The sequence below is a fragment of the Sturnus vulgaris genome, chromosome 10 (genome assembly GCF_052056855.1).
Source record: "Sturnus vulgaris isolate bStuVul1 chromosome 10, bStuVul1.hap1, whole genome shotgun sequence".
NCBI lineage: Eukaryota > Metazoa > Chordata > Aves > Passeriformes > Sturnidae > Sturnus > Sturnus vulgaris.
This window is the reverse complement of record NC_142252.1, coordinates 12,520,096-12,547,822: the sequence shown is the minus strand read 5'-3', so window position 1 is coordinate 12,547,822 and position 27,727 is coordinate 12,520,096. Positions and strand designations below refer to the sequence as shown.

General features: G+C 39.3%; 1 protein-coding gene across 8 annotated transcripts in view; it reads right to left on the bottom strand.

Moving 5' to 3' along the window:
• LOC148222652 (uncharacterized) overlaps nucleotides 1-27,727 on the bottom strand; it is a 107,086-nt gene that overhangs the window by 57,574 nt on the left and 21,785 nt on the right. For 4 of the 8 annotated variants that reach the window (XR_015805720.1, XR_015805717.1, XR_015805722.1 and 1 more), the window contains 2 exons: nucleotides 18,115-18,232; nucleotides 17,152-17,407 (listed from right to left, as the gene is read on the bottom strand). The exons of 2 other annotated variants lie outside the window; for them this stretch is intronic. The gene's annotated coding sequence lies outside the window, so the exon portion shown is untranslated. Of the gene's footprint in view, nucleotides 1-17,151; nucleotides 17,408-18,114; nucleotides 18,233-27,727 lie in introns of those variants that run through there. 2 more of the 8 variants (XR_015805723.1, XR_015805718.1) reach the window with 1 other exon arrangement.

Genomic DNA, 27,727 nt, shown 5'->3' with positions numbered 1-27,727 from the left:
TGGGAGACATTTTAAGGAGCAAGGATTTCAAAAGTGTTTATAAACTAAGGTCTATGTTTTGAGTTATGCTTGCAAACACACTGGTAGCCTGTGTATTTTAAGACCATGTTTTCCTCTTTGCAAAGGGCCCCACAAGCCAAATGCATACTGATTAGCACACCCTGAAATAATATACATACAGCTATAGCTGTACTAATTGCTACTAATTCCCATACTGGAAGGGGACAGAGTACAGGAATGCAGTCCTGTAAATTGGTCCCAACAATTTCCAAAGGATATCAAGGCTCAGAAAAAGGCACCAAAACCTTTGGTGAAGGGGCTCAAAGGCAGGTCCTGTCGGGAGCACTGAGGCCACTGTGTTGGTCCAGTGTGGGGGAGGCTGAGAGGTGACCTCGTTGCTCTCTAGAGCTTCCTGAGCAGGTGAAGTCAGAGGGAAGTTCTGCCTGTGCCTGACAGGACAGCAGTGGGTGTTCCAGGGCACTGGAGCCCCTGGCAACATCTGCATGTGCTGTTTCTTATGGCTGATTCTCCTGGCTCCATGTGCTGTGAGGAGGGCAAGCACTGCAGTGATCCTCATATTCCCTTGGTCTTGCCACTGCCATCCAGGTGAAAATGTCTCACAGCCTCGGGCACCTCCAAGTGTTGGTGGTTCTTCTCATTTCCAAGAGCCAGGCAGTGGGCACAGCTGCTGGGCATCCCTGTAAATTCATCCCTGTGTTCAGGCTGTGGATATAAGGTCATTCATACTCCAGATATTAGGTTGTGGGGATGCCAAAGAAAGAGTTTGCTTCTCTCTATGTGAACTTTGCAGAGATGCAGAGAGCAGGCAAGATTTCCTCACCATTTCTTACAGTCACGACCAGCAGATCCAGCCCTTAAGTCTTGTAGAGTCCCATGGATTTCATGTAAATCACGGAAGAGTGAGGCATTAGAAGTATGACCTGGAGGGTGTCAGAAGGGGGAAGTGGCTATACAGATATTTCTGCAGACAATTTTTGCATAGTCTGTTTTTGTACTACCCAGAAATTATTAGTCAGTTGATCCTTTTCATTTAATTTTAAGAAAAACATTGTCCCTTTTAAAAATAAAAATTTAGAGTACTATTTTCTTCATACATTGCACTTGACTGACAGATTGTTCCAGTTGAAGTTTCTGCTTGCATTTTTATATTTAAGTTACATTAAAGTTTAGAAAAAAAACCTGCAAAATATAAATCTGTTAGATATTGCTGCTCATAAGTTGCAAATTATGGCAAAACCATGTAAGCTGTACAACAGGAATAAAGCCATAAAAATGGATTTTCGTAAATCTCAGAGTCAAATTACTGAACTATAAATATGCAATACACATATTATTGTGTTCATTTTTTTTCTTCAGTGAGGTTTTTCCATGTCAAGAAATCTCATCAAAAAATTTGGCTCAGTCCTGATCCTTTAAAATTCCACTAGCTCTTATACATTAGCATTTTCATACTTCCTATTTATCACTATGCTTAGAATTGTTGCAGTGTGATAGAAAGAATTATTTTTGAAGACATAAGTAAGCCTGTTATCCACATGAATAAGGAAGATAATACGGTGAATCTCTCTGAAATGCACAGACTTAGTGTACAATCAGTGTATTTCTTTCATGTTTATTCCTTTGTCACATATTCATTTGTGAGGGTTCCACAACATGTTCAGTACATGTCATGAATTGGTTTACCACAAGTTTATCCTTTCAGTGCATTTTATTTCACTGGTAAGGCAATCACTGCACATTGGCAGATTTTTATGCATCTAATAACTTCATTCTCTTATCAAAAATTCATTTAATTGGATTTCAGACTGGTTTCACATAGGATTTAGATAAATGGAAGCATAGGTTGCAACCTATGTATCCCTTAGCAGAAATTCCTGTAAGTTACTTCAATTGACATTTAATACACAATTACTGCTGTGCAATTTATCTGCTTGAGTGTTTCCTTTGACAACAGGACCAGTTTAGAGTATTAGTGTCCCTGTTACTGGAGTATGCAGACAATAGGCTATAAAAGCACTGGACTACTCTCCTCAGCAAAGCTAAGCAAAACAGGTTAACTGAACATTAATAATCTTATTTAATCATCTGGTGGTCCTTGAATCTTCTAAGTCGAAAGTGTTTAGCCCTTGGAGTTATAGATGGTTTCTCTTTGCAGGATAAATTTAACTCCTGTTTTACCAGAAAACAAAAACACCAAAAGCCACTTTCAATGGCATTCACAGAACTCTACCATCTCCTGTTAGCACTTGGGGTACAGAGTGGCCTTTTCTGTTTTCCCTTTGCATGTCACTCCCTCTGCAGCATATCTGTGCAGGGTTTTTTAAAACTGCATCTATTTCCTTTGGGTTATTTGCTGCTGCTTTTTATTTATTTTTTAATGAAGCTTTTATGAAATTCTATATTGTACAGTTTTCTGCCTATTGCAATTCCAAGTGCATTTATTATTAAAGTTGAATAACTTGCTAATGAAAAAAGACAAGAATTCAGCTGCAGGGTACTTTGTGTTTGGGATATTCAACTTGTATGGCTATCCTTAGATTTAACAACACGTGTTCACATCCACATGCACACTTGCACACAAAGACACAATACCCACTGGACTATGCCAGAACATAATTTTTAAATTTGCCATTTTAGCAATAAATTTCTAAATTGCTTTTAATATATCTCTCAGCTTCCTCTGGATACTTTATAAGTCAAGATTTAGCCATAAAGGTGATTTGCCAACATTAAAATCCTATGAAAATAGAGAGCTTTTTTCGCTCTGGTGTTGAGCAAAAGTAACTAAGGACAGAATTTAGCCTCATGTGTCAAAGAAGAATTAGGCCTTCCGTGGTTTTGGTTTTGATTAAAATCATCGTTGTTTAGCTGTACAATATATTTATGAAGAAAAAACATGAAAGAAAAGAATATATTTTGAACATTAGGAAATTGAGGCAAATAAAAAGGTTAAAGAAAACTATTTCATAAAATGGCATGTAAACATGTGGAATACGTTACCAAAGACAAGAGAGGTAACTTAGAACATATGTTTATGAATCAGTATGTTCAAAAGAGAACAAGATGAGTTTCTCCACAAAGAGAGAATAGAGTGTGAGGAATGCAGGAAATTAGAGATGGAGGGGGAAGCAGAAAGGTTGGTTTTATGAGGATTAGTAGCTTTTAACAGAGCAAGGCTGTGAGCAGGTGGAGTTCCCACCCTGGTCTGAAAGGCAAATGCACAGCTTGTACTTCAAACACATATCCTTTTCCAAAGGGGTGAATGCGGTGGGGAGGAGATTCTTCAGCAGCAGTTGAAAACTAACAGCTAAATATGTTAAAATCTAAATATAAACTCCAGGTTGAGATCTTTAATGCCCCTAGAGTTTTACTGTCAGCATTGCTATCCCAGAACAATTTTTTCTTCTTTTGAATGGGGTGCTCCTACCCTTACTATTTGATAAAATTAAGTCACTATCAAAAAGCAGAACAGACTCAATGGCTTCATAGACAATAAACGCCTGATAATTGAAGACCTTGGTTTCTTACTTTCTGCAGGAACGCCAAAAGTAAGCCAGCCACTTTAAGTGTCCTCTTTTCTGCACAATCCTTTCAGGTCCCTGTCCAAAAGAGCTGTTCTATACACTCAGTGGAACACCTACATTTGGGGGCACATCATGCCTTGGGATCATCTTAGAGGTCAGACAGAATATTATGTCAGAAGAAAGTCATAAATCCAAAGCTGACCTAAATGCAGTCCAGAACACACAAAAGATGCTTCTGAAAAGCCTCTCTTTGCCCTGATCATCTGGTTAAGTTTTGCCTCTCAGAATTAATTTCTAGAAAGGCCTGCACAAGGACACTGCCTGCACCCCTGGAAGCCCAGTCTGCTTCCCAGAAGTTTCAGGTTCTGTGAGAAGGATCTGGTTTTTTTGATGAACATGATGTTAGCAATCTCTGTAGGTAGGAAGAGTGACTGAGTGTTCCTCTGCATTTGGGATGTGCATCTGCATCCTTTTACCCCCTTCTTTAGAAGTTCTATATGCTTTAATACTTTTCCATAATAAAGCCATTGTTTTTCTCTCTGATTGATTGTCTAGTCAAAATGCAATAAATGGGTATGTTTGTATTGCTGGCAACTTCATATCTGTGTAGATTTTTGCTGGCATACATCCTAGATCGGTTTTGACCTGGTCAAAACTTTTACCATTACCTTTAAAAAGAAAACTCATGTTAAAGTAGAGAGGTTTTAATAAACCAATGTCACACCTTTTTATTCCCTTCAAATCTTTTATGAAAAGAAAGGACATTGATGCAAAATAAATATTTTAAATTTCCTTGTGAAAAAAATAGCAAGAAAATCTGCAGAAAGCAAATTCATGGAGGGTAGGTATATGATCAGGCAAATCTCTGGGTGAGTGATGTTCACAGTATGTGTTCACTAGCCCCTATTCAGGAGCAGCCCGATGTGGCATGTGAACATGTACATGGACTGACAGAAACACCAAAATACCATGCCGAGGATCACCAGGAAATTCTGCACTGTTGAGGAGTGATGCTGTTGAAAGGCATCGCCCTGTCTGCTCCTACACCAGGCTTAGCCTCTTTCAACATCAAACCTAATCACAGCAGAGGGGTTTCTCTGCAGATGGGGGAGGCCACACTCCCTCCCTCCATCCTTCCACCACTGTGGTTGCTGTTTGTTCCCCTTTGTCTCCCTGGGCTGTATCAAGCCTCATAATATTGTCCTTGTACCTGTTAGTGACATCTAGGGCAAAAGCTCCCAGATAGGCTTACTTACAATGTTTGCTGTCCTCTCTCCACAGTAAATTGCATGTGATAAAGTAGCATCCCTTTATGCCTCCATTTTGTTGCAGGAGGTGGGATGCTCTACGAGTGGATGCTTTTGTTCAGTGGTGGTTTCCTGTGCTGTTAAGTGGCAGCAGATGGTCGCCCCGCAGTGAGATGAGCCCTGGCCATGGTCCTACTGGCAGGGGCAAGAGCACTCAGCTGTCCCTTGCATCCGAACTGGTTTTATCAGGAAAGGCTGGAGAACAAGATAAAGAATCAGATTTCCCTAAAGCGGCTCCCCCATCCCCCCGCAGCATCTGTCAGGGCCTGCTGGCTAAAGCTCCACCACCCTGGGAGGCTTCAGACACCGAGGGAGAGGGTGTGCTGGGCCATGCCATGCTCACCCTGCTCCCAACAATATGGTTCTTGCCTTATGTTGCATTGCTATGGATGCACAGTTTCCATGAGAGGGTTTTATTTTTTCACGGCCACCTGTCCTTGCAGGTCTCCCTTTGCTTTCCCTGAAGTGAGATTTCAGAGCTGTCTGTTATAATTTCATTTCTGGCTTTGTGCAGTTCGCACGTCTCTTTCTCTGACTCTCACATTAGATTTATCCTACACAAAGGTTCTCTTACATTTTAACAATGGTTGAGTTCAAGTTTGCTCTGTGCTGCTCTTCTGAGTACATACTTTTATTCCCTGGCTTATGTCCATTCTTTTATAGCATTCAATGTTAAAAGTTTTCTTATCCTTGCTCCACATTTGGTTTCTGACAGCCTTATTCTCGGCACTGTGTTGACACAACAAATTCTTTCCTCTGGCAGTCATATTCCTGATAACATTAGCTCTAGAGCTTGCCATCTGACTCTGTGAGCTCAGCTCTTCCTGCTACACAATGCACTCCAGCAGGACATTGTGCAATACAAAACACAATTTCCATGGCATTCTCCCAAGATGTGCTGCTGGTTTTCTCTTTGGCTCATAATGTAAAGCCCAAGCAAGTTCCCCTATCAGAAATATCACTAGATTGATCACTACTATATCATTATTGCAAAGTGATCAGTCAGAGTGACAGATGGCTAATTGGTAAGTACGAGTGGTGCCCCCAACTGCTCCCCAGAAGAGTCTTGTTAGTAACCCCCTCCAACATCAAGAAAGCTTGGATCATCAAGGTGGGAGTGAGAGCAAGTTTAGAGGGGGCACAATATCCTAAATCACAGCATTTCCTGGTGTTCTTTGCCATGTCTCAGCCACCACTGTCTCAGGCTAAGCACTGCTCAGAGCTGAGTGGCCATTGAAGCTGCCTGGTGTCGTCCCCTCCTGGTGCTGGGTGAACTCTTGTACCACCCATTTATGCACAAACCACTTCCCCCAGCCCCAGCATGTGCACTGGGAACACAGGCAAGTAAATACACCCCTGTTGCAAACTGAGACCTGACATTTTTGATGACAGCTTTTAACACAGCTCTTTGAATTTCATTTCCTGAGAAGGTTTCAGCCAGTGAAGCCGAGCTATTCATGCAAAACATATGCAAAAATGAGGCAAGCTCAGCAGATGAAATCACTTCTCAGAACGTGAACAAACTTTGGTGGAAAATGTTTGCTGCTTTTCCCATGATAATTGAAAATTTGTGCCTGAGAAACCAGTATCTGTTTCTGAGCATGGACAGCCAAAGTTCAGGTCAAAATAATGACTGGAAGAGGCTTTGCCCACCTCTCAAATTGAATTTTTTTTTGCATGTTCAAAAAAGCAGGGCAAACCTGTTATGCTTATTTATCTGGGTGATATGTTCATTTTTTTGGGAAGTTATTTGCATGCCACTGTTTTCTGCAGCAAAATATCGCACTAAACAAAAAAAAAAAAAGAAAAATTGGTTTTCAATATTTCTGTCCAAGTTCAAGTCCATTAAACTTGAAAGTAAGAGTATGTTCCTATGACAGTTCAAGCACCATTTTTACTTTTTACTTTACTTGTTCTTATTATGCAGCTTTTCTTTATTGGAAGGGATGGCTGGTCTTGGTACTGGGCTGTTAAAAATAGTCTCAAAGTTGTGTGTTCACTCATTAATTTGTATACAGTCTAAATAAGGATACATTTCTGTAACAGTGTGGGGGGAAATGGCACAGCAAGGTTTTGGTCTTTCAAAATATTCATTCCTGGGCAAATGATGTCCTTGAATTTTTGCACCTTCACCAAAAGTAGTTTTGATTTAAAGAGGAAGGAGTGACATAAATCTAGAGGAACTTCTTGGTCTGCACTGCAATTACATGTGCTTAAGGTTACTGAGAGCAAAAGTTGGCCCATTCTCTTCGCACACTTTTTCTATCCTGTCACTTCAGTGTTTCTATTTTATCACTTTCCAAACATGTATAGAAAATAGCTAAAATCTTCCAGTAAAGTTTCAGCTTTGCAAACATGTGAGTGTTTCTCTAATAACAATGGTCAACATCTGCTACCTTTGCACTGCAGATACTTCCATTCACCAGTGAAAAGAATTTTCATTTATAGAGAGTGAATTAAATATATATAACAATAAATATAATAAATAATGCATCTGACTTGCAGCATCTACATTGTCTGGTTTTATTTTTTTTAATTAGGGGTAAAAATATCACTTTCAATTATTTTCTTTTTTAACTCAGCAGAAACTGTTTTGAAGGCCTGTGTTTGTCAAGCTGAAATAAAGGGCACAAATGCATCACAGAGAGAAAAAGGCAGTGGTAGGATCTCATCTTCATATAAAGTTTTCATTGAAAGACCAGTGCAAAGGGTCACTGAGAGGGAGAGAAACATGGGTTGTTATGATCAGGTAACACTCAAAACTCTGGTGAACAAAAAAACAATCCTCTTCCCATTCTTCTCCTTCAGCGGCTTATTTCAGTTTCCAGTCAATTCTGCTTTAATTTTTTTCTGAAGATGTTATTAGATTGAATGGCTTACTTTGATATAAGCCTACACTTTAGATGCATCCAGCAACTGTGGTATCAACCACCTGGAAAGGTCAGCTCCAAACACCAGAGTCAAGGTTTAAGGCTGAGGTGCCTTAAATTTGGCAGAACTCAGGAGCAACCTGACTTTTAATTTAAGCTCAGGTTCATCTATATAAGACACTCATCACCAGTTCCAAAGATTAAATTTGAGATCGAAATTAATTTTTAGATCAAAATGTTTAAGGCTAGATAGGGGCAGAGGAATGTAAGTCTTGGAATCAGAAAGAAGGAAATAGTATTCCCCATCCTGCAAATATTTTTAGGCACCAAATTTTAGCAGTTCACAGCATTTCCTCATAGAAAATTTTCTTGAGGAAAAAGTAAAGGAAGAGAGGACTTTTTTTTTCCCCTCAAAGCCTAAATTAATTATAGAGAGATATGGTTTGAAGGAGAACTCAGTAAAACTTGTCTTATCCTGTGCCCCTAAAAAAGAGGAGTCTACCATAAAGCAGGGAAGCAGGACAATAACTGTGAGACATTCTTTCAAAAGGCCCTTCAAAGGTTTTATAGACAGATGGATGAATAGACCTCTCTATATATCTCTAGCCAGATTCAGATCAATGCTTGTAACAGTATGTAGATGCACCTTAACTCAGAATAACTGTTTCAGGTTATTTACTTTGAACAAAAAAACCCCACCAGTGAATCCTAGATAGAAAAGTAATCCTTTCAGCTGCATTTACTGGCTTATGGGCAGTGTACAAACCATAAAATGTGACTTGGGAAAACTAATTCTTTTTCACCCCAAGGTGAATACACTGTGGTAATTACAGCTCTGGTTTTCCACCAACCATAAGCTTTTTTAGATTAATTGTTTCAGTGCAGTAAAGATTGCTGACTGTGGCCTTTACCAAGGGTGTGGGGACATTCAAATGCCTTGAGCACTATGCAACTTTCTCATCATTCAGGTGCTATGGTAATAGCAGAAATCATCCTGCTGCCGCTTTTTACAGACACTTCTTCCACATCCATGTGGGAGAATGTTCTCATCAGTAGAGGAGAAATCCATCCTTCCCATCTGTTTGTGTCAATGAGTGGATCAGCGGTAGCTCATCTTCCCAGCACACTCCTCTCTCCCCTTCAGTGTGCTTCTGGGAAGGTTGTCCCATGCCGTGACACGAGGGAGGCTGTGAATAATACTAACATTCAACAAGACCGTGGCTTACATGACTGTGGTCTAGATGAGGTTCTGATAAACTCTCGATGAAATGCCCTGCTGTAGTGTCAAATTGCTGTGGTGTGTCCACACTATTTCTGTTCTAGGACATCTGTATTAAAACATGCAGTGAGTGCCTGACAATCTTCAGTCTTTCCTTCAGAGTGCTGCTGAATTAATTTCAAGTACGGTGATTGTTGTATGGTAGGAAAGCACATCTCTTTAATCAATATAAAGATTGAACTGTTTTACTCAGCAGTCTGTCTTCTGCATTTGGGCAGAAAAATGTGGACATGCTCCTCCTAAACAATACCTACGCATGCCATGCTGGGGTGCTGACAGATGGACATTCTGTATTTACCAACTCCCCCCTGTGGTTTCTTTGCTGTTGGATGTGACACTCTTCAGATGTCTGTTTTATGAATGTCAAAGACCACATGGCTATTTTGCAAAGAGTGGAATTGTTTAAGCAAAATCTTGGCCTTAGTCCCTATTTTAGTTTTTATTTCCTATGTTCTGCTACCGAGACCAGAGCAGGTCTTTCCAAAAATGAACATTCCCTGTCAGTGTGACACCTTTTAATTCCAATAATGAATAAACCTGGTCGTTTGCTCTGTTCCATACTTAATGTTTTCACCTGATCTAGTTTCTTAGCAGCACTGCCACAACAGGAGCAGTATAAGATCTTACTTGATTTATCAAACTAATGAGTTAGTTTTATTGTAAGTGATTAAATGTGTTTTACTTTTTAAAGCACAGGAACTGAAAAGAAATGCATTGTTACAATCTGAAAATAACTAGAAAGATAAGTTCATTAACTTGCCTACACTTGTGCATCATAAAAACCTTGTTAAAAATTACTCCCTAGCCTGCTGTATTAGCTTCTTTATGAGGTAATTTCTCCATACAGTAATAAGATTTTTCTTTTACTCTCCAGTGCATATTAAACCCACTAATCTTCTTTTATAAACTATAGTTTCAGCCACTTTCTCAATTTACTCACTTTAAAGATATTCTCCTATTAATATTAAAGGTAGCAAGCACAGATACGAACTTTGCAAAACAGTCTTTCAGATTTATGGCACAATCATACCACTGCATTGCAATGGCACAAAAGGGACAAAGCAGTAACTGTCAAGTATGTCTCATGACAAACCAAACAATGTTTGTCCCCACAGAGTTATTTTCCCATCACATTTATTATGTGAATGAACTACGGGCGTGTTTTCCCCTCTCTGAACATAAATATAAAGTCTGAATATTCAGTTCTCTGAGGTCTGCACAATTTGCATGGATGTGGCTGATTAAAGACCTGCTCCACCAGGGTGTTGCTGCAGTTTTACACCAGTATCCACGCCTCTGATTTAGAATGGATGCAGTCAGAGTCTTGCCAGAGAGGAACAGGTTCTAGGTCACCAATTCTGTTTCCAATAAAGCAGTGGCCAAATTTCCCTTGAGCCACAGTGAAGTTGTTCAATTGGTTGAGTATGGGCTTGGAAAGGAAAAGTACAAATGGGCTATAAATTAACCTTTGCTTTTTCTCAGCTATAAAATAAGAGAAGTCTTAAAATCCCAATAAATAATCTCTGTGCTGAATACCAGTAATTTATTATTGTCTTGATTATTGTTAGCATTTTTATTATTATTTGAAGTGTGGCCATCTCTTGTTACAGCTCAGGAAGCCCTGGGGTCAGAAGCTGTGCAATTGCTGAGCAACCAGTCAATCCATACAGTACTTAAGAATCATATTAAATTCAATACTGTGTTCTGCAAAGTGTCAGAGTCAGTTCATCCATACTTCTTTTTCTTCTTTTTAACATTATCCAATCTATTTAGGTGTTCTAACAGAGGCTCCTGAGACACTGGTGTGATTTCAATTATCATCTCAAATATCATCAGAATTGTTTCAAGATAGAGGGTTAGGTAGAGTATGAGCTATGCTGCACATGTGATACTGCCAGATAACCTGCAAGCACAGGTTTTTTAATACTGGCACAATTCCAGTCATTAAGAGACACCTAACAATTAAACCATATTCAATTATACTTAGAAAAAGATGTGACTAAGGTGATGCTCTCTCAGATAACACTGAGAAACAGTTCCTTCATTAGGGCTGCGCCACTCCCAATGCCCCTCAGCACCAGGGAACTCAAGCAAGGAGCCATCCCACTGGTTGTAGGGCATCTCAATTTTCAAATGAGTCAGTATAAGTGATAACAAAGTGGGACGGAAATCTGTAACCCTGTTTTTTTCTGAGCAGATTGGTGCTGTAGCAGTGCATGCATTTACAAATAGATATGAACATTCTTGCTGACTTCTGTGGAGAATCTGGTGGAAAACCAAGGGGTATACAGGAGAAGATACAGGTATTGTTGGTCTTACACAAATAAGCAAATTTTAATTGCTGTAATTTCTGAGGTTAGAAAATTACATTTGGCTAACCAGATTTATATTTCTTCATAGTGTCACACTGTTCCTGTAAACTTGAAGTCAAGATATCACGGAAATGCAGAGCTCTAATATGCACGAAATATGCTTTTAATTCATTAACATCAGCATCCCACCAAGTTTAGTGTAATCACTGCTTTGAGTCAGAGCTGACTGAAGAGTTACAGTATAATAGGACAAGAGTAAGAATAAAGCCTCTTGTCAGTGCAATGTTTATATAACATCTCTAGTATTTTGGAAGGGAAGAATGTCTCTGTGAAGTCCTGCCCTTTCCCAGAAAAAACTTCCATGGATAATCTTACACATTGAAAAAGTCACTGGACTAATCCACAACATATTTGTTCAAAGTTCTCCTCTGGCAAAATTCACACGAATTACATCATCATAACAGAGCTGTTCACTCTGAAAACAGAAGTGTATTTACAATTCCAGAGGACAATAAGTCTACTGAACACTACTGGAGAATTTTTTAGTGCAAAGTTTTATTTCTATTCTTTAGATTTTAAAATGCACCCTAGTAATTTGTTCATGCATTCAGTGTTGACTTGTTATAGAAAAACACACATGCAATCAGACTGGTGAAATTCGATACCTTACAGCTAAAAAATTGAAAAAAGTGACTTGCTGAAAACCATTGTTTAAAGATGTTCCCATGACAGGAGGGCCGGGAGAGAATGAACACAAGCTTATGAAATGAACATTGAAGTGCTTGCAAAAAAGCAGAGCACATGTATTCATCATTTGATACTTTCTGAAAAAGAATTGCCTACATTAAATTTCCATTAATGTGTCATTTTTGATTACACACAACCAGATTGGGAACATTCCTTGTTTCCGTGATTTACGTTTTAAGGAAGGGACATAAGTTTGGAAAATCTTACAAACATTTTTCATAACACTGGTTACATCACACTTCAGTAAAAATTTACAAACTCAAATGCATATTTAGTTCTGTAAGTTATTTGATATTTTTTACTATTCATATGTTTGTGTATGATTAAAACCATGTCATGTGTCCAGATCTGAGAAATGCATGTGGTAAAAAAATATTTCACCTGATTTTTTCTATCACTTCTCAGAATATCGTTTTACACTATTTCTTGAGTGACAAAAGAAGTATTATGCCTTATCAATGGCTGTACCACTTTGCAAATCCTAGAAGAGAAAAACAGTCACAATTAATTTTTTTTTCAGGAGACTAAATAGATCTATTTTTTTTTAATCTGTGAAGACACAGTAGAAAGGAATTCGATTAATTTGAGTCTCCAAAACTAAAGGTATTTGCAAAGAGCTCTCTTAATTAATCTGTCTTTTAGTCATGAAAGAAGCTCTTCCATGATAGTGGCAGGGAGAGAAGCCCACAGTGATATGAACAAGAAATGTGTCATTTTCACATGTATATGGACAAGACTGGCAATAATATTCCTTAAGGAAAATTTTGCCAAAGTACCAATTTCGCAGTGCTTAGGTGAATTATGAATCCTAGTTCTTTCTTATTTGGGGGGAAAAATAGCCTTGAATTAGTACCAAATCTAAAACTTGGTACAGTTTTCATAGAATCACTAATAAAAAAGGGAAAAGACTCATGCTGCTTCAGAGAGCTTTCACTTGCACCTTTTCCATTCCACACAAAGAGCTGGAGCAGTTCTGATGTAAGTAACATACGGCTAATTTGCTGTATTTATGTCACATTGATATGATACTGACAGTATTCACACAATGGAGCCATTATCTGTTAAGACATATGTCTTCCTGGTGTCTGGGTATGTGCAAGGGTCAGAGGAGAACCTGGGCTTTTACAGACAGTTTGAGAAATCCAGGATCATAGGAAAGTGGAGAGGTATAATAGGCAGAATTATCTCTGCCCACTCAGAGGTCACGAGCATGATTTTCAGACATTTAGCCTCATTTAGACACAATGATAATGTGAGATGCAAGCGCTCAGTTTTATTTCCATGCATGGGTGAATCTTTAGTGTTTGCTGATGTAGGCAAGATTGAGGGAGCTTTGCTTTGGCCCCTTCCACTGAAATGGGTATCAATCATGGTTAAATCTGTATTCCTACCAGTGAAATTGAATCCAAACCCACAGTAAGGTACAAGACAAAGACCAGGAGTTTAGGCACAGGGACACATAAACTACACGGGGGTCAGCAAAACACCACACCTGAATGGAACCCCTGTCAAGAAGAGATGTATTGCATAGCAGAGTTTAAATTGCTGCCCTTACCTCCTTCATTTCCATATTCAAAACTGCTCTTCTCAGCTGAGACTCAGCACACTCATAAAGTAAACCACCAGACTAACACTCTGTCTCAGTGACCTGTAAGAAGTTAGCTGAGTTGCATTAATGGGTGATGAGCCTTCCTGACCTAAAGCACAGATGTTACTCTCTTTCATACATTTTATATCCTATGTGGACATCTTTTTAAAGGACCAAACAGTTCCCAACAGAATATTTGTACCAAACCTTTTAAGGTTCATTCACATTTATTTTCTTTTATATTTTTTCACCCTTAAAGGTCATTTCACAAAAGAGATCAAAAGGAACCTTTTCCATTCCTCCTCTGCAGGTGGCCAGCAGCAGATTAACTACTAACAGAGACTTCAATATATAAATCTGAATGACTTGTTTTACACAGCAATGCAATGCTACTGTCATATGTTGTGTTTGCATACATTAAAGTGTCTCCCCTAATTTCCTTCCCAAAATGATCCCTCACTACTCTTTCCCCAGAATAATTGCTTGCAAGAAATCATCTGTTATAATATTTATAAAAAGGTACCTTGAAGATGAATAAGTAACTCATTTTACCAAAGAAAAAGAATGCCTGCTAATAAGGTCCTGTAAGAAAAAAATGTGCATCTAAAGTTGGCTGCCTTTGTCCCAGATAGGAGTTAGTCCCTGTAATCTTGTTTCTCCAGAACTCTTCCCAAGCCAAAACCAAACCTGGATGTGTAGTAAGACAGATTCAAATGCACTTTCCATGAGCTCTCGAAGCAAGAGTGTTTAAAACAAACAAAACCTTATTCATCTGTTAAATAAAAATGTGGCTTTCAAATGAAAAGTGCTGCATTCAGTTGGTGGAAAATTCAGAATGTTTCTTTAAAATATCTTTTTATTTTGTTGCCCACTATTAAAAAAAAAATAAAACCTTTTTTTTCTAATTGGGCCACAGTTTAAATAACATTAGTAGGTCCTTGTAGGGCTGAATACCATTGACTACTGTGCCCTTCAGCAGGTAAAATTGTGAATCTTCTTTAGTTGTGTTGCCCTATTTCTTTTAACGTAAAGACTGGTGAAATAGTGAGGACTCCTCTTGGAAAAAAAATAATAAAAGAATGTCTGAGAGGATTCTGTGAAGAAATCAGCTGCTTATATATCCATTTTGCTTCAAAGCTATAAAAATAGGATGTTCACTTCCTGACCCAAGTATGTAGGGCAGAGAATAGAAATGGGAGACTTTTTCACACTAAAAAGAACAGTTAAGAAATAGATTGGCAGTCTCAGAAGGCAAAGTGATTATCAAAACTTAGAGATAACTTTCCAAGTTGTTATACACCTAAAGAGGGTCTATCAAACGATCTGCTCCTGCCCTAGACACCTGAAATTGAACTTTCCCATTGCAGTACCCTGGTACTGTGAGTGTGCCTTCACTCACAATACATCAGTCAGAGCACATATTATCTCCAGACTTCTGAGTATTTAGGTAGTCTTCATTGAAGACAATTTCTCACTTCCCACCACTGATATTTCAATTAATAGTGCATCCCCCCCACTGCAGGGTCTACCAGAGAGCCCCCTGACCTATTGTGCAGATTTGATGCCATCTTTTAATTTTAGAACAAAAAAAGAATTCTTTTTTCTATCATGTAGTAAATATTTCCTGGTAATGTAAGCCATGCAAGACCCTTCCTTGTAGAGCCAGCATGTAACACCCCAAGTTGGGCCAGGGACACAATCACTTCTCTTCATCCAGGATGGGCTTCAGTGTCATGTCACAGCGTGGCCAAGCATGACTTCAGATTGCACAAGAGAAAAAGACAAGGTTCTCTGAAAAACTGTTGTATGAAATGTGACTTTTGGTAAACTATTCCAGACTGGATTCACTTTTAAGGGAAGGGCAAGGGGGCAAGAAAAGAATAGTATGAAGATAATATGAATGAATATATTAATGAATAAATAACATAAATAATAATTGGCTGCTCCTTCACTTCCTACCACAAAACAGTATATCTGTAAGATACAAGTGCCAGGGCTCAGGAGAAAGCAGTCTGCACCATCTCCCACTGGGAAGAGTAAGGTTGTGTTGTGGTTACACCAAGGCAATGTACAGGTGCAATCACTACAGGAGAGACAAGCTCTTGGGCAACTAAGAAAAAGCTGGGAAGTCCAGGACTGGCAGTCAGAAGAGACCCCAGTTGGTCTTACCACCACAGTCCAAATCAGCAAATGTCTCCTGGAGTTAGGAAACATTGGGTGTCACTTTCTAGTTGGGCAGGAAAGTCCAACTGCTACCTGAGCTCTAGAGACATTTTGGGCAAACAGTGTAATGAATAAGGAAAGACACAGTTAGAGAAAAATGGAAGACTTGGTTTTCCTTACAAGTGGTATTTTGGCTTTGCCACTGTGAGTGATGTTTCAAAGCAAGCTGTGAGTGACATAAGGCTAAACTGTAACATGCATTTATGGGCTGGAGTTTTTCAACATGTTGACTCCCACCTGCAGCACCCTTTATTCACTACCAATGTGACACAGAGCCCATTGTTTTCTGTTGCTTGTTGAATCTGTCTCATGTCTCTTGTAGTGCAGTTGAGCCTGACCTGTTGAAATCAATTGGAATAACTCCACTCTGTTATATTTTCCCTGACATTTTAGTTCAAAGCATGATCCCCTAGCACAATTACAGGTGTCTCTCTAACCCCACTGTGATGTAACAATCTGAGAAAGTGTCTGACTGTTTTTGACCTTCAGTAAAAATAGGTCGCTAGGAAATCTGGCAGCATTTGGCATAAGACACATTTGTGTTTTAAGGTACTTAGGCAAATTCAGAAGTTAGTGGCAAACTGAAACTCTGTCATGATATAATATAGTTTAGGGCAATCTATAAAGTCCATCAAGACAACACTTTCAGTAGCATGAAAGCTTCCTCATGGGAACATTGCACTCAAGTAGCAATGCCCAGAGAAACACTGAGTGTTGGCTATGATAGACAAAGATCATGGTCAAAGCAGGTCCTAAAGCAGTCTGTGTCAGTGAAGGTGCTGAGAAGCCTTGACTGTGTGTTCATTTTTTCTGATTTTTGTCACCTGTACTTTGTGAAGGATCACACCAATTAAATACCTGCACTGCACCTGAGACACTCATCACCTGATACTGAATTCCAGAGACACAGAATTTCAATAGAAAATACCTGACCTTATCAAAGTGTCAATAGGACTGAATTTTCAGCATTTTCTGGACTTATATGTATTAAATGACATTACTAAAATATCTGGTGCTTCTACTGTAAATAATATTTGGATTAAGCTAACATTAATAGCTGCTAAAAATACCTCACTAAGGCAGTGGGAAAGTGAGACAAATCCCTCTATTGCAGAATGGACAATATTCTTATCCAATTCAGCAGCAGGGGAAGAGATACTCTCTCATAGTGGAAAGGAACTATTTTTAGGAAGCATGGGGCCGCTTGTGAAGAGATAAAGCACAGGTGTAAGTGTAAGAGGTTTAAGCTTATTAAGAGAATGCATTTAAGATGACAAACATGAAATTAATGCTTTTTTATTTTATTACTTGAAGGCTAATGCAAATACATAGAATATCATATATAAGTTAGATGTGTTCCTGCAAAAGTGCACACATGCATTCCTGTAAATCTGCCCATGTTAGCAAAAACAGTTGCTCTAGTAGAAATGGTACAGCCTTTTCTGGAAGCAACATGGGATAAAATTCCATTGCAGCCATAGATCTGCCAGATAAGATCCTGAGATGTGGTCGTCCAGCAGCCAGCCACCAGCCTTGCTGTCAGAGAGAGAGAAGAGGTGTTCAGCCAGGGACTAGATAAGCAGTGTATACCCAATGACACATCTCCCTATTTAAAAATCAATTCAAGAAAGCACTACTGTTTCTGACAAGATACCATAAAGAAATGTCCTGCAAAATTGATTTCTACAGGTTTTAAATATTTGTCTTAGCAAAGATGTGAATCAATCTTTAGAGAACATATCTCAACTAAAAATTGCAATAGAGGTAGATAAAGGAGCTGGATCTTGCAAACTTTGCATTTAGTCACACTAAAAAGAAATCTCATCTATGGTAGTAGTTACAGTCATATCTATGCTAACTTTGGAGAGTCAAAAATTGCTGTCATTTCCAAAAGACATTGAGACTTTTGAGAAAGATGATTTTTAAATTTAATTTTTTTTTCATCTTCTCTTTTTTATTTTCCTTTTCAATTTGGGCCATTGGGATGCATACTTTCAAGACTTCTCCTCAATCAAGAAGCACTGAAATTTAATTTTTAGTTTTATTAAGAGAAACTAAGACTCTTAAACAATCACATAGCTTCAGCAGTTAAAGAAAATACCAAATATTTTTAGATGTGCAATAGTATCAACATGCATAATGATTTTCAAAGTCTCTCTCCTATCCAGAAAATCTAATGATAAATTTGTTCAAGATAGAAGTCACTGTATGAAGGGTGTTCCATACAGAAAAAGACCCCATACTTGCCAATTGTTATTTGTTCCATAGCCCTTTCTAATTAGCAGAGTTCCTTCAATTAGTAGCTGGAATTGGTTTGCATACATCCTCCAAATTGCTGTAATCAAGCCTCAAAGTAGGAGCCTGAAAAATAGAGGGTGGCAGAGTGGTAATAGAGGGATTGCCAGTGGCTGACTGTACATCCAGCACTAGCCAGACATGAACCTCACAAATCCAGACACACCTCTGGCATCCCAGCCACCTGTATGTGTTTTGTTGTATTTCTCCACTCTTTCACGTGTTGTTAAAAGACAGTATTAGGTCTAAAGCGTGACAGATAAAATGGATTAGAATAAGCCGCCTTTTTCCAGGCAAAAATTCCCAAAAGAGGTACTCGATTCCTTTAAGAAGCAGTAGTAGACGTAAGTATTACTAATGACTCACGTTCCTTTGCCCATTTCCAGGGTTCCTAATGAAGGGCTGCACTCGGTGCTCAAACATGTAGTTAGAGCAGGGCTGGGAACTTGGTTTCTTTTCATTCAAAACTCCCTTTGATAATAATTGAACTGTTAACTAATTAGTATAAACTCTGTCTGCATTGAAAAGAATTATCAAAATGATCAAAATATCAAACAAAAAATCTCAAAAGCAAATACAAACAAAGGCAAAAAATCTTTCTTTTCTCTTTTTTAATAAGAAACAGCAAATTCTCAACCTATGGAACAACCCACTTGACAGGTCTTTTCCATCATGTCAATTCAAATTGGACACACTGCAGCTTTTTGTGAACCGTCCAGCAATATAATATGTTATACTTGTTAGACCATTACATCAATTGGTGTAAATATTCTCTCATAGCCATGTCTCTCCTATTCAACCAGTTCATGAATGACAGCCAGATAGCAATTTTGTAGTAGTTTACATCAAACAGTTCAGAATAACTTTCCCCACTGTTTGGTCAGCCTGCTTTTCAGTCCAGGAACTGACAACCATCAGCACACCCAGGCTGTCAGGAAGAGCCCAGCTGCCATTTAGGGCTGCATGAGCTTTGCAAAAAAGCTCAGGAGTTACCAAATCCCCCCCCAAAACTGCAGTGAGTTTCACCCACACTGTGTCAGCCATTACACAAAGTGAAATGTATGCAAAAGTACAAATAAGACTGAGGTTTTGTGCAAAAAATAAAGTGTTCAGAAGAAGCACTCCTGCTTGGATGACTAAGATTTTATAAATGACAGGAGTATCAGATGAAAAATAAAATAGGCTCAACTTCTGCTGTCAAAAAAAACCCCAGCAATGAACTCTGAAAATAATATTTGTCTATTTTCATGAGTGTTTGTCCAGTCCACAGCATGGACAGCCATGAACCATGACAAACTAAATTCAGCATGGAAATTATACTGAAAGAAGATTTTATTGTTTGACTTTTTTCCTCTCCCTTTGTTCATACACCTTGTCAGGAGCAACTGAATAAGCAGGAAGAACCAAAACAGCAAAGAAAAAATTCAAAATATTTCAAAAATAAATGGACTTTAGATCCTCAAAATAAATAAATGGACTGTAGATCTTCAGCTGGTTTAAATTGACTTAGCTGCACTGGTTCAATTGTTAAGTATTAAACATAATAATGTTTCTACAGATTTCATAGCAGGTGAGGCTCTGCCTGTGCTCTTCAAAAGGGACACTTTCCAAATTTAATTTTTGATTTAGAGCAGTTAGACAGCTCCTGTTCTCCATCCAGGGAGCTTGCTGGGCTGACGAACGAAAACTGCCTGCGTGAGGCTGACTGCCCCCAGTCCCACAAAGCCATCTATGTTCTTCAGTTGCTCTAACTCCACTGAAGTGGATGGAGTTGGAGCAATTTAGCAGCAGCTAATGAAACACATTCACATATCATAGCCCACAAAAATGTTCGTGCTGTATCTCTGCCCATAAACTGTGGAGTTCTTGCTAATACTGCCTGCAAACAGTAATCACTCGGGCACCATAAGGAAGCTCGTCCTTAGAGATTTGCAACAGATTTTGCTCTCCAGTATTGAAATGCCATGAGCCTAAAAGGAGAAAAAGAACAGTGGGACTAAAGTGTGTTGGACATGCCAATAAATTAATGATAAATTATTAAAGCATGATTGGAAATATTGCCATTTTTCACAGCTGTCAGTTTAAGTATAAAAGCATCAGCACATTAAACTAGTTACTGCTTTTCCATAATTGAGACTTTAGCTTCTAGCTGTGCCCTGCAGCTTTTCATTAATCACTGGGACTGAAGTTCAAGCACAATGACAGCTTAGAAGGCATTAAATGGGCAAAGTATTTTCCAGGTACAGCTAGTAAAGGCCTTTTAGTCCTATAATCCTCAGCTAATTGTTTTTCAAAGTCTCTAAATAAAATCTGCTCATGGCGTCTCCTAGTGACAGAATTAGCAGCAGACCGTTTCTTTTTATCTTCTCACTCTTTCTCTCACCAAAATCTATTGAGTGTCTATATGTTAGCTGTACATAACAGGTGCAAATGGATTGCAATATGTAAAACTGTAACCGATACGCAGCCAGGGACACATTGATTAGATTGCCTGGGAAACAAAATTTCCTGAATGCTTGCTCTAATCATACCATTTAATTTGTCACGAAAGAAGCAAGATGGTGTGGAAGGCTTCTGCACTAAGCCTCCTTTAAACATGGGAGAAGGAAATGTGCAGATTTTAAAGTTCAGTAAAATTTGCAAACTCAGTGCCCTGGAATAAGCAGACATTTCTTCTGCCGTAGGAGAGGCTGTAGGTTCCCCTCTTGGCTTCCTAGTATTCCCTCCTTTGCAAGGATTTGTACATCAGGACTTAATAGATGTGCCAAAACATTCTTTCTTTTGTATAACAAATTATCAACTGCACTGAGATTCATTAATTATGTCATCTAATTGGATTGAGGCAGGTGCAAAATACCTCAGATGAAGTGGTCACTGGCAAGAAGGCCTAAGCACAAGTTTTTCTATTAGAAATCAGCATGTCTCCAGACTCCTGGAATTACTTTGTACTTATTGATTAATGGCCATAATTTATTACAGTGCAGAAGATCTTGCATTGAGTTAAATGTGTGATTAATCAATTTTCCATCAAATTATGAACAGCAGAACAGTTGCAAGAAAGAAAATACCAAGTGAATTTTTCCCATGGTATATGAATAGAGGGTAGGAGGACTTCTGCTTGAGGAGAGCTAATAACTGTCTAGCACTTGTTTAATATTTCCTGCCATACTGATGAATGCCATCCACATAAATAGGCCACAGGTAGCAGTGATTGAAAGACCACCAAATAGGTTTTATAGCTTCCTCTCTTATATAATGAAATATTCTTTAAGCCCATCTCAAAACAATTTATTAATGCAAAATGCATTTCTGCCTTCAGCCTGAAATATATCATTGTTAAGTCAACAATATTATATTAAACCGATAACTGATATTGCAGAAGGAAAAAATCCCTAGGCAATGTAGAGATGAATTTGAGATTTTGTGTACAGAAGCTCATTTTTATTTCCATCAGAAACACAGACATGTGACTAATTGATGTCACTTCTAATCAGCTAGTAATGCACATTACAAGTATAGCATGAGAACATTTGGGGCCCAATTGGAGGGGGGAAAAATCCCATGGTATTTCTATGTCTTTTATTGAGTAGAGTGACAAGCTTCCTTTCCCTGGTGAAGCAGCATATGCTGTAGAGTTTTATATTACCCTACATCTTCCATAGGCTGTTTTGCTTTGCTATACACTGAAAAGATGCACCTCCCTCACTGGAGGAGAATGACATAAAATACAAGTTGACTTCCAGAGGGCAAAAGAAATTTAAATAACTTTTTAAAAATATGAAAAGCAATATGAAGAATTTGTAAAACAAAAGTGCAAAGGATTATTTCTTAAACATCCCTGTGACTGATCAAATTTTTCTTTTCAAATCACAGTGCCAGACTACTCACAGCGATTTAAGTTGCAGAAGCTGCCTGGCTGCCATGCAGTTCATTTCCTAAGGTGTATAGGAGTAATTTCTGCTGTCTTTGATGTCTTTCCTTAGTAACTGCCCAATTTCCAGGGTGTAGAGTCGAGTCCTATTCATCCCTCTTGCTACAGACTACAGGAGATTGGCACTTGTGGCTTGTTACTGTTTCAAATATACAAATTTCCTTTTTGCTGCACTCAACTTCCCAACTAGGACAGGGACCTTTCTTCTCTGCTTGCTGCCTCTGTTGGCACTACTTCTGAGGTAAGGACTTCTGTTTTTAAAATCATGACCTCCAAAATGTCCTACCAAATCCTGTAGATGGTGCAAGGAGGCCATTCAAAATTATGCTCATTTTTTTGGCTGTCCAAATGTCACAGGGCCAACTGCTCAGAAATCAAGTGGAGAACAACTTGAAACTGTGTTCTTTTAAAATGTCTCCAGTAGTCTAGGCTATCTGTAACATCCAAAAGTTACTATTTTTGGTGGCTTTTCTGGGCTTTATTGGAAATTAACTGAAAGTAATCATGCTTGGCAAACAGATGGCTATATCTCAACATCCCACCGAAATCAATATTCCTTGCTTCTATTTGTATCATCGCAGAAAGATAACTTCAATGGATCTAAACTAGATTTGTTGCCAGAAGGAGAGGTTAGCAATTTAAATCTGAGAAAAAAAATTTAAAATATGTTTTCTATTGTATAAATAAATTCTAATGTGGTATTTAATCAACAAATCATTAACTGCTGCATTAGGAATGTCAGATCTCACTTAATCTGCATGCTGGAGCATTGCCTGTGGATATGGGAGATCTTGTTTAGAGCTTCACCCACACCTTGGAAAACTGAACCTGTGGAGGAAGTTCCTTCCCCATTCATTGTCTTTAATGATAAGTGTGGGATGATTTCACCTACACTGTGTTTTTCTGTGACACCCATTAAACGGGTGTTTGCATTCCCTGAGTGGCTGATGTACTGAACTTACCTCCCCCCTCCAAGGAGAGCTATCATGCAGAAGGGGATGGATGCTGAATCCCCAAATATATTCTCTGACACATACTCTATGATTTTTCATGTATGTGATCATCACAAAACATATGGAACATATTATAAAAAGTGAAGACTGGAGGTTACTGCTACCCTGGGAAAGTTCAAAATTGCATTTCTGTCTAGATGAGTGAAAAATTCCTGAAGCATACAGAAGGGCAGTCTATGAGGAAAACAAGTGTTTCACTGTGAAAAGATGTTTACAGTCACAAAGTGCACAAACATATCTCTTCTAGGAGAGATGCTTGCATATATGTGGCCACACACACAGTCCAAGAAGCAAAAGCTGATTGCAGGAACAGAATTTTTTTTATTTTTTTTTAAGTATTCTGAACACTCCCCCAGTCTCCCAATCCTCTTCAATTCAGTTTGAGCCCTGGGGCCAGGTTTCTCATAAGCATCCAGCAAGGTGAGAAGGCATCATCCTCAGGTGCAGTGTAAGGTTTTCTGGGAGGACTTGGGGATTTCAGTCACCCTCCATGGCTCCTCTGGGAGCCCAAACCAAGCACTGCACTGGAGACCCATCAGCTCCCTGCTGACCCTTCATTCTCTCTCCTCCTGAGCACTAGGGTAGTGTTTGGGACTTTCTCTCCTCTGTGGGAAACAGGGTGCAGCCTGGCCATGTCCCCAAGCCTGAAGCACCTGGAGTAACCCAAATGCCACTCCAGTAATGTTTTGATCAGTGCTGTCTTCTGCAGCTTGTATTTAATACTCTTGCACACTCCAGTGTGTATATTTTTTCTGATTCTTTTTTAAATATTAATTTTGTTACTAATTAGAAGTCTGCTCCAATTAAGTGAAGTCCTAGAAGTGAACTCCCTGTGAGAAAAGTCTTTTTTGAGTAAATAGTCATCTACTGAAGCTTCTAAAATTTGAAGATATGGGCAGTCTAAATGCTACAATATGTACCTAAAAAAATATGCAATTACTTATTTAATAAAACTAAAAGCATTGTATTAGCACTACAGAAAAATTGTTTTGAATCCATTATTAACAACACTGAACAGAAAGTTAATTTTGTCAGCTGCAGGCATTAGTCTGTAGCATGTTCTGAACACGTGTATTTGCCTTTGGTTACTCAAAGGAACAAACAGATGTTTCTCTTGGAGATATTAACTCTAAATGTATTTATTTTGTTGCTTTCCTCTCAGAGTCTTTTATAGTTCTTCTGAAAATCTTTGTTTAAAGGTCATTTAGGTACAAAGCTGCAAATGTAAGAAGGTGTTGAAGGCAGGACTGATGCTCAGATGTGCTTCATGGCTTTCCCTGGACTTAGGAAGAGATGTGGGAGATGCTTCCAGATGGGGAAGGCAAGAGAACCATGGGGTCATGGAAAAGACTGTGGATAGCAGAACCAGGGGGAGCAATGTGGGAGAGACTTACAGGTCAATACTGGGAATGGCTCTGGGAAAGGACAGGCAGCAAAATCTGTCTTCAGGGATTGAATATGAAAGAGTCTGAGGTAGGTTTGTATTTGGGTGACTAAAGCTATGTCAATAGATGGCTGAGAGTCAGATTACTTCAACCACATGAGTCTATGTGCTTTATTTGGAGCAACAGAGCTGCAGAAATCCACACAATGGATACATGACCAGATGGGGGAAGCAAACCCTTTTACATCACAACAAAAAAAAAAACAAATCCACAACTATATTCATCAGGCAGAATGACTCCACCTAAATCTCTTGAAATGAAAACTTCAAATAAATATTCAAAGTAATAAAAAAAGCAATCTGCATGTCGTATCTCAGCAGAGTTATATCAGCACACCTATGGGACTGTCTTGGCTCACATAAACTGAGAGGCTCCTAAATAAAGTCAGTGCATCACCTGGAGTACATGAAACTAACGTACGGATATCATCATCCATGTTAAAACCAGAATTAATTAAGTCCCTTAAAAGCCTTCTGCTTCAAAGAGTAAAATGCATTTTACATATAGCTTCTTACAGATACAGAGACTTGAGGAAACTTATTCTTAAATTTTATTTCCTTGAGGAAACTTATTCTTAAATTAAAGTCATGAATGCTTCTTGCAGTTGTCTCATGAACTGGGAGGCAGTATTTTACAGCTAGGATTTCTGAAGAATGACTCCTCTGGCAACTTCATCCGGAACTTGCCTTTATATGATATTTGTCTAGTTGTGTCATTCTGAATGTCCACTGCCATTTCAGATGAAATAATATAGATTTGGCAACTATATTTCAATAAAAATTAGGTATGGAGGTAGGCAAAATGTTTAACCCTTTGCTATATTTGTTACAGTTAAAGATGATTCTTTTAATATTTACACTTCATCTGTATTAATTGTCATAGAGTGTAAAGTCCTTGTCCTTTCTTGAAGATCAATAAAAATGCAGAAACAAAATAAGGAAAAGCAGCAATTGTGAACTTTGTAGAAACAGCTCTTGTGTTAGGTCACAGCTTGGTCCTCAAAATACTGAGGAAGAAGAGGAGGAGGAAGAGGAGGATGTGGTGCCCTTTGGTTTATTGATGGTCACCTCTAGGCATGCTGCAAGTCAGCCCCTCCAGCTCCATCTTTAGCACCTCCCAGCCAGTTGTGCCATGCCACAGCAGCTTTAAACAGCTGTTAGTTCTATCCTCTGCTGCTGTTTGGAGAATCAGATTATCTAACTTTTGCTTTAATCCTTAAGAACTTAAGCCTGTGCTTATGACATGTTAGATACCTCGCTGCAGCCAGACCTCTGGAAACAGCAAGTTCACCCATGAAAGCAGCTGCAGTCCTGATGTCCTCAGCCTCTCGCAGGGAGCCCGGTGAAGGGGAAAGGCAGCTCTGCAAACCCATCCTGGCTGCCCAGGACTGCTGCCAGTGGAGGCTGGCCAGGGGCAGGGCTGCAGCAGCCTCTGCCCGGGCCTCTCCCCTCCCGCTCCCCTCCTGGCTCCGGCGCTTTTGGCACAGGCTCACCTGGCTGCCAGCCCCTGGCACCGGGTGATGGGCAGGTGGTTTGTGCTGCTGTGACCTTGCTCCAAGCAGACTTCTTATCACCAGGGGTCGGCAACCCGAGGAGTGGAGCCGGTCCTTGAAATGTAACCTCTGACTTTTGGGGGTATGGTGCTGCTCACCGAGGCCTGAAACAGGCTGGCTTCAGGCGTCATGTTCACCCTCAGACACACGCAAGGTGCATGTGCCAGTGGAGACCCCAGCTCCAAAAACCCCTCTGACTGCTCAGCCAGTTAAACCAGCACTTCTGAGACAACTGGCACACAGCTAGTGACGCATCCTGCTAAAACGGGGAGAACAAAATTATCCACGACTCTCTCAAAGGAGCATGTTTCCCAGAGAGCATGAATGGAAGGGATAGGCCAAAATTTGGGGCATATAATGGCAGCAAACCACAAGCATGTAAATATGCAAGACTATCATTTGAAGGAAAATTTTAAACCTCATTAGTGAATGCTTTTCGCATTACTCCGTGTATTTACAGAAGACAATACAGGACAGCTAACAAGGCAGAGTATGTGCTGGGGTGTGTACAGTACTCTGTGCTGTGAGGGGCCATCAGACCAGTGTCAGACCAGGTCCCTGAGCTGTCCCCAGTGCCCAGAGGCTCCAGCAGCAGAATGCCCTGGGCTGGCTGCTTGGGCAGCATCCAGCACTCAGTGGAGTCACGGAGGATCCTCGCCATTGACTCTGGTCAGTCCTTGCCCCTGGCACTCAGGGAGAAAGCAGCTCCTTCATCTTCCTCAGCCTTAACACCCCACTGGGTCCCTTGGGGCTTGCTCTGGGGCAAACCTCCAGGGTACAAGGCAAGAAAACAGGAGGAGGAGGTGAGAAGGCTTCCTTGAAACTCTCCATTCTCCATCCAGAGATGGGGGAAAAAAGTGTAGTTCTACTACTACACTTTTTTACTCCCCCTTTGGCCAACAGTAGCATTAAGGAAAGTTGATGGTTTTTTCCCCTGCCATCCATGAGGTGTTCATTATTGCAAACAGTAGGAACTCAGTCTCCAAAAATATATTTGGATCTTAAGAAGAATAACATATAGACTTTTAAAGTTTGGACATCCATTTTAAAAGAAAAATATGAGTAGGCTTAACTGTAGTTCTTATGTGAATTTTATATGTCCCATACATTTTTTCATACCGTTAATATCAGTCAAGCATGGTTGATATTCTAGTAAAGCAATTTCTGGTTATTTTTATTCAAAATATCCTCCTGAAGGTAAGTTAAATGCTCCATAGTCCCAAATCTAAAATTAAATTTCAAAATGGCGTACTGTGTTAAGCCATAGATGCAAAATGTTATTCCTGGCATGACACATCACCACAAGTAACAGAATTAATTTTTCTTTTACAGAAATTACTAATTAAATAAACATAATATAAATCCTTACAACCAACTTTTCCCCGCAGTAACAAAATCTGGACTGGGCTAAAAAAAACTGAGAAAAAATTGTTATCATAAAAGAATTTTATTTTCAATTGCACTCAAACTTACTTTGGCGTAGATCACCTTCCTTTTGGAGAAAAGCAAGGAGCTGAAACTTTAGGGGAGTTTCAAGGAAAATGTTTTGGTGTGATGCTCAACAGGGAAGGGAGAAGAGTTTCTTCTGGCAGAGGAAAGCAGGCTGGCCCAAAGGGCCCT